Consider the following 15,103-nt stretch of genomic DNA (forward strand, 5'->3'; position numbering starts at 1 on the left):
AAGGACAGGAGTTAACTCTTGCACCTTGCCACTGGACACGGGAAGTGGTACTACCACTTTAGAAGACCGTTTGGGAGTTAATTGAAAAAATTCACCACACATCTGCTCTGTGACCCAGCACTCCATTCCTAGGAATTTACCTAAGAGAAAAGAAAATATTTGTCCATGAAAGTCTTGCACTGAATTCTAGCTGACTATTCATAGCTGCTTTGATCATAAAAGGCCAAAACTGGAAATAGCCCGGATGCTCATCTTCAGCAGAATGGATAAACTGTAGCGTGTTATGCAGTGAAATACTATACATGATAAATAAGTGACCTACTCTACACACAATATTATATGAGCGACTCTCAAAACTGTTATGTTGCATGAAAGAGGCCAATATACCCGCAAACACAGAAATATAATAAATACCATATGGTTCTATTCATATGGAATTCTACAATAGACTGATCAGATCAGTGGTGGTTCCCAGGAGAAGGACTGACCAGGAAGGAGCACGAGAAACATTTTCTAGGGTGATGGAAACATTCTGCATCTTGATACGCAACTACCAACATCGAATGCTTCAGATTAGAGCATTTCATTATGTGTAAATTACACCTTAATAAAACCCTTTGCTGTGAGCCAGGCACTAAGTTATGTGCTTTGCATACATTATGTTGTTTAACTTGTCAGCAAAGCCATGAAGTGGATCTTATTTTCTCTGCTTTACAGTTGAGAAAACCAAGGCTCAGAAGGTTTAAGCAACCTGCTTCAGGACACACAGCAAAGAAAATTAGATTAGAACTCAGGCAGTACGACTCCAAAGCCCATGCCTCAAAGATTCCCTCTCCTCCCTCAACCCATCTTCCCTAACATTTACAGATGGGGAAATTGTGTGATACGTCTGGTAATGATTGGCGTGTATGTGGTACGTGTGCTTGTGGTACATGTTTAAGATGGGGTGATATTAAATTGTGTGATGCATGGGGACGCCTGGGTGGCTCAGTCAGTTAAGCGTCCGACTTCAGCTCAGGTCATGATCTCACGGTTCGTGGGTTCGAGCCCCACATCAGGCTCTGTGCTGACAGCTAGCCAGAGCCTGGAGCCTGCTTCAGATTCTGTGTCTCCCTCTCTCTCTGACCCTCCCCTGCTCATGCTGTCTCTCTCTCTCTCTCTCTCTCTTTCTTTCTTTCTCTCTCTCTCAAAAATAAATAAAATATTTTTAAAAATTGTGTGATGTATGTGCTGTGAAATTGCACATGCAAGGTGTGTTAGTGAAATATGTGGTATATATGAGCATCAGAGACATGCTCGATGCCACCTATGTTCTTTGGAGTCAGAATTGAACTAGAACCCAGGTTTCTGGAGCCTTCTTACCGTAGCACACATCTTTACTCGGACAAAGAGGTCAAGCTCACTCCTACTTAGCTCAGAGTCGGGAGCTAAAAGTACAATTTTTTTTAATGTTTATTTTTGAGAGACAGAGCATGAGTGGGGGAGGGGCAGAGAGAGAGAGACAGAGAGAGAGAGAATCTGAAGCAGGCTCCAGGCTCTGAGCTGTCAGCACAGAGCCTGATGAGGGGCTTGAACTCTGGAACAGCAAGATCATGACCTAGGCCGAAGTCAGATGCTCAACTGACTCAGTTGCCCACGTGCCCCTTACAAGTAAAATTTTTAAAGAGTTGAGTATAACATTCGTATTATAGGAGACCCAAACAGCATAGAAGACCTGTGAATTTAAGGTGAGAGACTGACTTTTCCATCTGTCTTTGTACTGCTAGAATAGTTCTAGACGTTTTCTGTGAGTTTTGGAGATTTGTCATTCACTCTCCCTGCAATTATGCTTTGCTACCCCCAAGCTCCGCCCCCTATTACCAGGCTCACCTGTTACCTCTCTCTGTATCTTCTTTTTTACTTACTGAAAAAAAATTTTTTTTTGATGTTTATTTTTGAGAGACAGAGCACAAGCAGAGGATGGGAGAGGGAAAAGGAGACACAACTGGAAGCAGGCTCCAGGCTCTGTCTGAGCTGTAGCCACAGAGCCCGAGGCAGGGCTCAAACAAGATCATGACCTGAGCCAAAGTCAGATGCCTAATCGACTGAGCCACCCAGGCGCCCCTCTCTGTGTCTTCTTGGTTGCAAGATGTCCAAGGATCCCAACGCATTCAGCAAACTTCCTTCTACTTAATTTAAGAGGGGCGCACATGACTTTCTCACCTTCTCCTTGACAGTTGGAGTTCTGACAGGAATCCGCATCAAGAACAACAACAACAAAACAACACAAAAGAACCCACAAAACCAGCCCATCTAATTCGGCTTTAACTCACAGCCCATCAGTGAGCATTCAGAGCAGCTGTTGTCAGGTTCAGCCCATCAGGCTGTTTTATTTTATTTTTTAAAAAATTTTAATGTTTTATTTATTTCTGAGAGAGAGAGAGAGACAGCGTGAGCAGAGGAGGGTCAGAGAGAGAGGGAGACATAGAATCTGAAACAGGCTCCAGGCTCTGAGCTAGCTGTCAGCACAGAGCCCGACGCGGGGCTCGAACCCACGAGCCGTGAGATCATGACCTGAACCAAAGTAGGATGCTCAACCGACTGAGCCACCCAGGCACCCCCCATCAAGCTGTTTTAAAAGCCATGCAGTCTTTGGTGTTCTGAGAGGGCACTACCTTGTGTCTGGGGGGATCTTGGCTTAAACCATGACCGCTTCCTTCCCCCAACGGGTGGTTCTCTGAGAGGAAAAATATAGAAATATATAAATATTTACAATATATAAATATATAAAATATATATGTTCTCCCAGCCTGAGTCCACTAAAGGGAAACTTCATCTTGAGATTTTTTTTTTTTTGGTCTCCTCTTCAAAAGTTGCAGAATGTATTTCATGGTCTGCCTTTTCTCTGGAACTGGCAAATGGTGCTGTGAATGAATCACCCTGTTTCTTGGGAATGTTTAGCTCCAAGAGCTGAGGGGGGGGTGCACAACAAGATGATAAACAGCCTCTTGAGTGATCTCTCCTTCCCTCACTGCAGGGCCTGGGGCCTGTGGGCTCATGGAACTGAACGCAGCTGGGCTTTTAGAGACTGCTGCGCCTACCCCAGTGATGCAGATGAGGAACCCTAGGTTTTAGCACTTAGGGGAGCCGCGGAACAGGGCCAAGGCCGTCTGAGTATGATTCACCCCCACTGATTGTGGGCCCAGGGACTGTGCCATCATTGCTTTGAGTTTCAGCTTCCTCTTCTGGAAAATGAGGCCAGGGAGTCTGATATCCCTTTTAGTTTTCTATCATTCAGGGGCCCTCTGCATCTAAACGGCCGCTTGATAGAAAATCTGAAACTGAAATTTGGTGTTCTGCCTCCTAGGCCAGAGAAGGGTCAAGGTCTGTGGCCCCTCACAAGGCACCAAGTGGTTCAGTTGAGTTGAGGTTGGTCCAGCAAACACACCCAAACCCCAGCTCTCTCCAGACCCTGAGCAGGGCACTGGGGACACCAAAGTACATTAGATGTGGCCTCTGCCTTCAATCTGTGGGGCCACATGGACACATAGACGTTACAGTAGTCTGTGGTAAGCCTGGTGATATCATTCCTGAGGGGCTTCGGGAATGCAGAGGAAGGCCCTCAGCCTGGAGGAGAGTCAGGGAAAGTTTCCAGGGGGAAGTGACAAGGATTAGCATCGGCTGGCACTGATGAAAGAAGGGGATGGCATGAGACCTTGGGCAAGCCCCTTCCCCACTCTGGACCTGAGCCTCCCTAGAATGCAATTGTGGGTGATGGCCGTGGTCTCCGAAGTCTGGATTTCTGAGCTAGGGAAAAGTGTCGATACTCATTTTTGAGCTTGGAGGGTGCCTGGTCCAGCAGCCAGGAGAGACCTGCCTTGTTTTGGCATTCAATGCCTCTGCCCTCTTCATCTTCTAGGCCCACACGTCTCAGGGAGCACGTTCCCTGCAAAGCTCTCAGCTCTGATCGAGTCCCAGTTTGTGTGGGAACAGCCCAAGCTGAGAGGTGGGAGTGAGTCACCCTTCCCTTCCCCTGACCCCGTGCCCTGTCCTCAGTCCACTGGAGAATTGCCGCAGGCACAGGCGAGGGAGAGCTGTCAAGGCTGACCAAGGGCTTCAGCGAATAGCGGGCTGGATGGTATCAAAAAGGAAACTGTTATTCAGAAGTGTCTGTCCCTCTGGCAAATCACGGGAGTCCCTGACCGCAGGTGGGCAGGGCAGTCAGGGGGATCCTCAGGCCAGTCAGCTGCTCTGTCTCACCCCTGCCCTCACTAGCCAGGCTGAGCTCCTGCAAAGTGCGAGGCCCACTTGCTCTCCAGCCTTCCTCTCATTCCTTCTGCCCCTCCACCCGACCCCCTGCCACTGCTTGCCCAGGGTGCAGCTACAGCCTCACTGAGGCTCAATCCCCTGGACACCCTGTGCTCCTGTCTTCACTCCTGGGACCTCCTGGCAACATCTGACCCCTTCGGAGGCCTCCTCCTGCAGCCTTAAAATTTTTTTTAATGTTTACTTGTTTTTGAGAAAGGGACACGCGCGCGCACACACACACACACACACACACACACACACACACACAGCATCTGAAGCAGGCTCCTGACACGGGGCTCAAACCCACAAACCGTGGGATCATGACCTGAGCCAAAGTTGGACGCTTAAACGACTGAGCCACCCAGGCGCCCTCCCCTTCAGCCTTTTAGACACGAGGGCTCCTTGGGACACTGCCTGCTTTCTTCTCCCCTATACGCAATGTCCTACTCCGAGCCTCAGTTTCCCCACCAGCAAAATGGGCCTGCAGGAAAGCACCTTTTCCAAGGGGATGATGAAGGGATCAAATGAGGTAACAGAAATAAGGCACTTAGTGCCTGAAGCAATGTGTTCAGTAAGTGTTGGCTGAAGTATTACTAATTTTTCAAAATCTCCATGGATACCTAAAGGGTTTCTCCAACATAATTTGGCCAAAACTGAGCTCTTGACTTTTTTCCCCCCAGTGGGCTCCTGCCCAGGCTTCCCCATCTCAGTAAATGGCAACTCCATCCACTCAAACTAAAAGCCTGGGGACCGGTCTTGACTTGGCCTCTCCATGCGCCCACACTCCCCATCCAGCAGAGGACCCTGGGGGCTTCCTCCATGCACTTGAATCAGGTGCTTCTTGCTAACCTTCTTGCCAGGGCTGAGCCACTTCACCCCCTCCCGGAGGATGGCCCGGCCTCTCTCTGCCCCTTCAATCCCCTTCCACACAGCTGCCAGTGGGATCTTTCAAAAACATCCTCTGGATGTGCCTCCATCCTTGGCCCTCAGCACAGCCCACAGGCTCTGGGCTCCAGCTGCATCTCCCACTCAGGTCAGTCTCACCCCAGGGCCTTTGCCTGACTGCTCCCCCACAAATCTTTCTACAGCCACTCTTTCCATTCTTCAGGCTTTAGCTAAAATTCATCTCCCATGAGGCCCTTCCTGTCCTCCTGTCCTCAAGCCCCCCGATTCTGCTGCCCTCCCCCTCATGCTCTAGCACGTAGCACAGTCTGTGTTTGCATCAGCAGGGGTGCTCTCTGGCTTATTGGCCACCTCTCACTTTTCTCAGGATCTCAACCTGTGATCTTGAAGGCAGGAGCTGTGTGTCACACAGCTATATCAACTCTGTTGATATGTCAACAGGCCCTGTGTCAACTCTCAGGGCCTCAACCAGATATCCAGACCTGGGCTCTGTGGCCTTGGGGAAGTAACTCACCCTCTCTGGGCCTTGAGTTTCCAGTGCGTGGCAGGTAGAGGGGCTTGGCTGGTGATGGACTCCTCCTTGCCCTGGCGCAAGGTGCAGCAGGGAGGGGGTCGCCGTTTCACCTGCTGTATATTTCCCGGGGCACATATCCTCTTGTGGATAAAGAACACTATGTTTGCTGAGTTGAATCAAGTCAAACAGCCCTGCCCCAAGGCCCTGGAAACACAATACCAGCACCTCTAGGAATGGGAAGGCTTCAGGGGAGCTAGTTGGAGGCCCAGGGAGCTAATTTAGCTATTGGATGATTACATATGATTAATTATTGGGAAGTACCTGTAGTAGGAAGTAGAGCACAGACCGCAAGCGGCAAGAGGCCTGGTTCAAATTCATGTTGTGGGGAGAAGGCTCCCTGCCAACTCTGGGCCTTCCCCACCCAACCATCTGGATGGGAGGGGACTGTGGCCCCAGGGAGCTGAAGCCTGGGCCAACACGGGGGCTGGGATCCTTCCTGGCTCCTCGAGATCCTCACCCCACTGAGCTGGCATGGGTATGGGGAGAAGGTGAGGCCAGACTCAGGGCGTGGCTTGGGGCGGGGTGGCTGGCTCAAGTCCTGGTCTGGAAGCCTGCGTTAATATGCTAGCCTCGGGCAGGGGCCGGGATAGGCCTGGCACTGCTCCAGCAGACCTGGGCAATCCAGGCCTGAGGTTCCTGTCCCAACAAGCATGGGACCCACTCCGTGTCAAGCCCTGGTCTGGGCAGGGCTGGGGCATAGCGTGACCCAGGGCCCAACTCTTAATTCCTGGAGCTCTAGGCCTGTGGGTAGAGGTGACGGCGGTGGGGGCGGGGGAGGGGAATGGAGGGTTAAAATGAGCATTCCTTGTAGAAAGATCAGATGCGGTCTGTGAAGCTTTGGCCTAGGCTGGAGGGGCAGAGGGGGGACCAGAGGATGAACAGGACTCACCAGGGAGGAGAGGCGGCGAGAAGGACACCGGGGTGAAAGGGAAAGAAAGCAGGAGAAAGGCCTGGAGGTGAGACAGCGGCACAGGGCGGGGGTGACCAAGATAACGCAGGGACTGGAGAGGCTGGCGGGGTCCTGTGTGCCTTCCTAAGTATGGGCTCTGGCCAGAGGCCGCAGAGAGTCAGCGAAGGACCAGAGTTGTGTTTGGGAAAGAGGAACATGAGGGCTGAGAAAGGACGAATCGGGGACAGGAGAGCAGAGGGCAGGATGGTGTGTGGATGAGCCGGCTCCGCCTGGGCATGGGGCGAGGGGTCCCACAGGAGGCGTGGGTCTGGGTGGGGGGGAGGCTGGAATGCCTGGTTTCTGGCCCAAGTGCCTGAGAGGCTGGAGCAGCTGTCTCTAAGCAGGGGACACTGGAGGGGGTGGGTTTCGGGGAATGGAGGATGTGCCTGGGAGACCTGGGTGGGGATCGGTGGGGGTGGGGGCGGGGGAAGGACTGTCAGCAGGATGATGAATGGATGGGTGCAGGGGTCTGCGGGGAAGTGGGGAGACTAGGGCTGGGGAGGGGGAGGGGGTAAGGCTGGGTGGTGTCTCTTCTCTTCTCCCTCTGGCTCCCTGGAGGCAGGGAGCAGGCTTGGCTAGGAAGTGTGAGGGAGCTAATGGGCCTGAGAGCACCCCAAAGCCAAGGGGTACAGGGTCCAGCCCCCAGCTTAGGATGGGCGAAGCATTTCTGGGAGGCATGTGGAAACCAGTCGGAGGTCTCCAAGGACTGGGGCTCCTGTGGCCTATAGCAGTGGCCTGGATAGTACATCTTCTATTGATTTCGCTCCTTCCCGCCTCTGCAGCTCCCTACATCCCCTCCCAAGTGAGTGCAAGTGCTCTGCTTCAGGAGGGGCCAAGATAGAGTCTGGTTGAAGCCATGGGACTGTGGGCTCCTCTTGGGCTAGCACCGGCTGTGTTCTTGGCCTTAAACCTAGACCTACGGTCAGAGAGCACCCCCCGCCCCGACTCATTACTGCCTCTGCCCACAGGGAGGATTTGTGGAAGTAAATAGGGTGAGGCAAGGCTAAGGGGGAGGGGAAGAGCAGGGTTCTAGGACATCATGGGAGAGAACTGGGCATTTCCTCTGGGAGTTTCTCTCTTCCTCATCAGATGGGACCGGGAGTAAAATGAGCACCACGATCCCAGACAGACGCACCTCCAGGGGCCAGCCCAGATGGGGCAGAGACAGGTCACCTGCACACCAGCTCATCCCTGAGGACTTAGGCTCCTGGGAGCCCTCGGCTGTGGTGATCTGTGACCAGGCCTTGTACTGGTGTCCAGATCAGTCGGGGAGCAAGGACCCACTGCGATCAGAGTCACAAATAACCTGTGTTGCTTCCTAGGGCCCCAGGAATGTGGGCGTGCTGTAGAAGACTCAAAGAGTCAAGACGAGCACAGGAGCACCTGGGTGGCTCAGTTGGTTAAGTGACCAACTTCAGCTTAGATCATGATCTTTCAGTTCGTGGGTTGGAGCGCCGCGGGCACCATGCAGACACAGCTTCAGGTTCTGCGTCTTTCTCTCTCTCTGACCCTCTCATGCTCTCTCTCTGTCTCTCTCTCACTCAAAAAAATGAATAAAAACGTTAAACATTTTTAAAGGAAAAAAGATTTAAAGAAGTAGAGACAAGCACAAAAGAAAAAAAATTATTAAGTTCATGATCCCCTATCCCTGGGACAATGACTAGAAACATACTGATGTTTATGTCTTTTTCCTATGCCCACTTTGTTTTTTTTTTAAACAGAAACAGGATTATATTGTTAATACTGTAACACTGTAATTTACTAATATAGCATGAACTCTTTCCATGGCAAAATATATAGATCTACGTTGTTCATTTTAAGGCTGCCAACATTGTCTACTTTATTTTATTTTTTAAACAATTTTTTAACATTTATTCACTTTTGAGAGACAGAGAGGAGCACAAGCATGGGGAGGAGCAGAGAGAGAAGGAGACACAGAATTGAAAGCTGGCTTCAGGCTCTGAGCTGCCAGCACAGAGCCCAGTGTGGCGGCTCAAACCCACAAACCGTGAGATCATGACCTGAGCCAAAGTTGGACGCTTAACCGACTGAGCCACCCAGGCTCCCCTCTGTTTTTAAAAAAACTTTTTTTTAACGTTTATTCATTTTTGAGAGACAGAGCAATGTTGTCCACTTTATTAACGAAATCTTGGGCCAGCTGCACCAGAAATAATAGTAACAACAACAATATATCCGTTTACCAAACATCTAGCATGCGCATGTCATGCTAATCGCTGAAGAGCCACATGAGGTGTGTCCCCTCCCCCCCAGTTTATAAATGAGAGAAGTGAGGGTGAGGGGGGGTCAAGTGACTTGCCCAAGGCCACAGGGCCATTGAGGCAGGATTCAAAGCCAGGTCTCTGTAGCTGCTCTTAACAATGATATTTGGCCACCTGGTGGGTACCCCTTCCTGGGCCCCTATATTCGTTTCCACCCAGAAAATTCACATGCATTGGAGCCTTGTGCATGCATTTTACGAGTTCGGCTTGGAGGGAAGCTGTATGCTGGGGCTGGCGGGGTGGGGCCGGGACAGCCTCATCATCCTTCCTGGCCCTTCTCTCACGGCTCCCTGGACGTGTCATTGACCTCCTCCCTCTGCAGCTATGGAAACAACGCAGGCCAGAGAGGGGAAGGGACTTGCCTAAGGCTGCACTGTGGAGAGATTGCACTGGGCTGGGGCCCTGGTTTCCGATTCTGTCCCCTGGGGGCGGACAAAGCATGTGGATGGACAAGGACATAGGGGTTAGAGGCCCGAGCTCTGAAGGACCGTCACTGCTACATCTGTCCTGGCACAAGTCTTCCGTACAGGAGAGCTGTGAATGGATAAAGAGGCCGGGCCGGGGAGGGGTGTCTGTGGAAGTCTTCCGGGAGGGGTCCAGGGGCAAGTAGGGTTTGGACACGCAGGGAGAGAGGAGCTGGTGGGCCATCCTGCACAGCCAGACGTGTGGAGGCAGGAAGGAGAAAGGGTGTGTTGAAGGACAGGAACGGGACAACGAGAAGACTGAGCAGACAGAGGGTCTAGGGGTCTCTGAGGGGCGAGAGAGGACCCAGGGGCCCCAGGCCTGGCCTTTGGGGCAATCCCCTAGCCACCACAGAGCCTGCGCTGGTAATTCCTGAATAGGAACAGAAGGAGGAAGTTCTATAAGCGACACTCAGCCGGTGAGTGGGAGGCACGACTTGGTTTCATTTCCAGACCGAGTCCTGGAGTTGTTTGGCTCTGGTGTCGCCCCCACCCTGGCCTGTCCCCTGCTGCCTCTGCCCTTGGCTCAGGCTGTGGTGAGCCCCCAAGCCCGGGAAGAGGCCGGGAAACAGGGAAGTCCTGTTGCATGGAAATGCCCTGAGAGAGTGGCCTGAAGTCTCTGTCAGCCCAGACAGTGAATTCCGGAAGCCTGGGCTGCAGTTTCCAGTTCCTCCTTGCCTGGCAAACCCTTTCTCATCCTTCAAGACTCAACCTAACTGTCCCTCATCGGGGTGCCTCCTGGAGAAGTCCCCTTCCCACCCCCCCACCCCCCCACCCCCAGAAAGCAAGCTGAGAAACGGCTGCCTCTCTCAACTCCTCCAGCACGCAGACTGCACTTAAAAATAGATGGAAATGGGGTGCCTCGGTGGCTGAGCATCCAACTTTGGCTCGGGTCATGATCTCACAGTTCGTAGGCTCGAGCCTTGCATCGGGCTCTCTGCTGTCAGCACAGAGCCCGCTTCGGATCCTCTGTCCCCCTCTCTCCCTGCCCACCCCTTGCACTCACTCTCAAAAATAAATAGACATTAAAAAAAATTGATGGATAGGATCACTGTTTATTGAGTGTGGTGCAGTGCACAAGGCCCCACGCTAGCTATCTCTCAGCCTTGACATCTTATTGGAATCTCTCAGCATCATTGGTAATTGGTACAGTCACCAGCTACTCGACTTTACCAGCAGCACAGTGAGGCTTAGCAAGGTCACAGGGGTTGCAGATGGTGGGGCTGGATCTTCTGGTCATGAAAGTTCATGGCCCCTGGCTCTCTGTCTCAGGATGTTTCAGCATCTATCTCTCCTGCTGGCTTGAGAGCCCCCAAAGGGCAGGATCTGTGTCCTTGGACACCTGGCCCAAGGGAGTTGCTGAGCCAAGGACAAATCTTTGAACTTAACCTGCCTTCACCATGATGAGGACATAGGCTGGTGCCTTGTGTCCAAGAGGCGTTTAATACATTCTTGTGACATCAAGAAACCTTGATCCTAGTCCAGGCTGTCATAAACTTGTGGTATGACCTTGGGCAAGTCACTTCCATTCTTCAGTCCCCAGTTTTCCCAGCTTTAGTAGGAAACGTTTAGAGAGCACTTTCTTGGCTTTCTGCCTGTCCTAAAGCCATTTTCTTTGCTCTAGAACATAACGTGGCATATACCCCACAACCAGTTACCACTACTGTTAACATCCTACATTAGTACGGTACATTCCTTACAACTAATCAAGTAATAATGGTATATTATTATTAACTAATGTCTACACTTCACTCAGAGTTCCTTAGTTTTTCCCTAATGCCCCCTTTTCTGTTCTAGAATCCTACCTAGGATGCCCCACTTGATTTATTTATTTATTTTAAGCTTTCTTTTTTTAAGTTTATTTATTGATTTTGTGTGAGAGAGAGAGAACCAGTGGGGGCAGGGCAGAGAGAGAGAGGGAACAGCAGAGAGCCTGATACAGGGCCTGAACTGGCGAACTATGAGATCACGACCTGAGCCAAACTTGGATGCTTAACCGACTGAGCCACCCAAACACCCCAGATGCCACCTTATATTTAATCATCATGTCTCCTTAGGCTCCTCTTGACTGTGACAATTTCTCAGACTTTCCTTGCTTTTGATGACCTTGACAGTTTTAAGGAGAAAGGGTGAGCTAATATTTGTAGAATATCTCTCTACTGGAATTTGTCGGATGTTTTTCTCATGATTACATTGGGATTATGGATTCCAGGGAAGAAGAGCACAGAGGTGAAGTGCTATTCTCATCATATCTTATCAAGGGCGCATATTATCACCATGCTAATATTATCCCTGTTGATGTCAACCTTGACCACCTGGCCGAGGTAGTGTTTGTTGGGTTTCTCCACTGCAAAGGTACCTCCCTGCCTCGACTTCCATGCTGTCCTCCTTGGAAGGAAGGAAGTCACTAAGGAATGGAGCAGTTATGCTCCCCTCCTTGACAGCAGAGTATAGTATTAACATTTTTGCTTCTTTAGTATCTACTTTTCAAAGCCCTCCGTAAAACATCGCTACAGTCTGCCTTTCCAACAAGCCTGGGAACCTTTGGAGATGAGATGGAAGTGGAGGCTCAGGGAGGAGCTAGGGGGTGACATCAGGCTCTGTGAGACCCACCTCTCCCTCTTGGATGTGAAATAGGTGAAGGCCGTGAAGGCCTAGGCTCACAGAAGGTCTGGGCAGGATAGAACCACCATTGTATCATTCTCAGAGGGGCTTGAATTCTGCCTGGGTTTGAATTCGAGGTCCTGCACTCCCTTACTGTGGCATGCGGCCTCACTGAGCCTCAGTTTCCGCATCCGTCCAACAGGGACAATAACTCCTACTCCCATGAGGCTGTGAAGAACAAACGAGGTACGTACACACAGAGCCCCAGAACAGAGCACTGGCCAGGAAGCTCTGTGCACAGTGACGGCAAGCTGGTGCTGGGATGATTATTTTTACAAGTATTCTTTGAAGCCCTCCTGTCGCAGGCTGTCTGTTGTCTGCTCAGCAGGCTTCTAACCCCCTCTGATCTTTGGGGTCACCGCTCTGGCTGCAGATTTCCGCCCTGCCCTCTGCCCTCCCGCCAGGCCAGACAGATCAAGGGCCCCAGCTCTTTTCATCTTTTCTCACAAACATTCTGAGACATGGTGGAAGGAGGCCTGGGCTGGAGCGGGGCTGGCTCTGTCTGCTGGAGACACACTGTGTGACCTTGAGAGAGTGTCTGTCCTTCTCTGGTCCTCCACTGTGGCCTGAGGAGAGTGGTGGGGGTGTGTGGCTGAGTTTCTTGGCTCTCAGCCTTTACAGGAGGCTGTGGGGCCAAGTGTCTCCCTTCTCTTCACATGGGTAGGTCTTTTCTGCAGGTGACATCCCCTGTTCAGTCACCAGACCCTGGGCTGGACAGAGAAGCAGTTGAACCTCAGGCTTCCCATCTGTGAATTGGCCGTGCGTACACAGAAGTTGGGGCTGGGAGGATTTTGACTGTGCGGAGCTGCGCCCAGTGGTTAACACCTTGGTTTGCTTGGGCTCCACCTGCTTCCCTTCACTGGAAGGTGGGTGGCGGCTGGAGGAACATGCTGGAGGTTGGCCACCCTCCTGGCAGCTGGCCTCTGAGGAGAACAGGCTCACCTTCTCCTAGCTCCTTCTGACTCTCCTGAGGCCAGGCACGTTCTCTAGTGTCCTGTGATTTATGCCTTCAGGCTGCGCTGGCCTCGCTCCCTGGAACTCCCAGGCACACACACCAGGAAAGCCAGAGACTTGGCTTCAGCTGGCTTAGCGGTGGCTGGCGTCAGCACTGCTCCTCGCACCCCACAGTCTGTCTCCCGCTCAGTGATAGCACATCTCCTCAGGCCCTTCTCTGCTCGCGAGCCTCCACGGCTCCCCGAGGCCTCTGGGATAGAAGCCTGGCATGCAGGGGTCTTCAGGGCTCAGCCCAGCCACACTTCCCACCTCACTTCCCCAGCTCCAGCCCGCCCATCATGTTGTGCCCATCAGCCCTGCCCTGGCCACAGTGGCTAGCACAGCAGTGGTTTGGGCTGTGTGTCTTTGTTCATGCTGTTCCCTTTGCCTGGAACAGCACCTCTCCTCAGGTTCCTACCCTCTCCAGAGAAGAACCTTCTTTCTTCACCAGCCTCCCTACTCCATCACACAGGCTGGGGGGCTCCTCTGGGCCCCTCCGGCCCCCAGCGCTCGCTGCATCACCATGCCTAGTGCATGGGTCGCACTTCCCTCTCCTTAAGGCTGTGAGCAACTCCAAGGCAGAGACCAGACTTAGTTTGTTCCCCGCTCTGCATTCCTAGCCCCCAGCACAGACCCTAGCACCTAGGTGCTCGGTAGATGCTCGGTAAATATGGACTGGCCAGAGGAGGGAAGAGTAAGGCCTGGCCAGGCACTAGGGCATGGAGAGCACTGCCGGCAGAAGGGGCAGCAGGTGCAAGGTCTCCAGGCGGGATGATCGGCTCTGATAGAGTGGCTGCAGGGAGGCAGGCTGGACAAGGAGGGAAGGCGACCGGGACCGGCGTAGGAGGCCTGAGTGGCTGGCAAGGGCCAGATCAGGCTGAGGCACCGAAGAACTGGGCATCTCTGTGTAAACTGTAAAGTGCGGTGCCATGGAAGGTGCCAAGCCCATTCCACAACCTCAGGCTAGAGCCTGCCTACTTTTCCACCCTGTTCTTTCACACTGAGCCCGGTGGTTTTGAACAGACAACTTGTAGTAGACCTTCGGGGGAATGACGGGGCTGGTCTGGAATTTCCCGCTGAGAGTCTGTCACGGGTCAGCTTCCGAGTCTCTGCTGCTTGAAGTGTGAGCTGGGCTGGGGTGGGCGTGGCAGACAGGCCATTGAGCCAGAGTTACTGGTGGGGGGTGGGGCCTCAGATCCCGTGTCACAGGAAACCAGTCTGACCCAGGGGACTGTGGCCAGTTAGCGAGGCCTCCCCCCAAACCTTCCAGCCTGTCCTCCGTGTAGCTTTGACTCAGGATGGGTGTCAGAGGGAAGAGGTTTCCAGAGACATAACATGTTGATATCCATAATATCTGTCATTTGCTGAGTGCTTTGGGTGGGGAGATCGTCCTTGTGGCTTTCTAGGCCTGGCCCAGGGCTTGGTGTACTGTTGGTGGTCAATAAATGTTTGCTGTCCATTAATGATGATGAATAATTTGTGGCGAGTTGCTGTTTTACTAACAAAGTTTTAAACAAAATAATGCACACAGAGTCACTTATCCACTAGGCCAGATCAGCGACTCTTATATCTGCATCATCATGGACGTTGGTACGATTGTTGCCCCCAGTATACTGATGAGTAAATTGAGGCTCAGAGAGGGCAGGTCATATAGTCAATGGGAGAGTTGGAACTTGAGCTTTTGTGGATATCCCTCTTTCTCCGGCCAACTGGGCAGTATCTGCTCTGTGCTGGGCATGGGTCAGGCCATAGTCCCCGCCCTCAGGGTGGGGACAGACACACCCCAGAGGGACTTGCGGTATGGCTCCACCAGGGGTTTGTCAGGAAGCATGTCCTGGGGGAGGTGGCACTTTTTCAGGACTTTGATGAACAGGGGGGGCTGGGAAGCTAGAGATATGGGGCAAGCATTCTCCGCTGGCTTACAGCCTGAGCAAAGGCCCAGAGGGGTGGTTTGAAAATGACAAACGCTTCCAACACTCAATAATGAAACCAT

Source organism: Hyaena hyaena, unplaced genomic scaffold, assembly GCF_003009895.1.
Source record: "Hyaena hyaena isolate Hyena2069 unplaced genomic scaffold, ASM300989v1 scaffold_25, whole genome shotgun sequence".
NCBI classification, from domain to species: domain Eukaryota; kingdom Metazoa; phylum Chordata; class Mammalia; order Carnivora; family Hyaenidae; genus Hyaena; species Hyaena hyaena.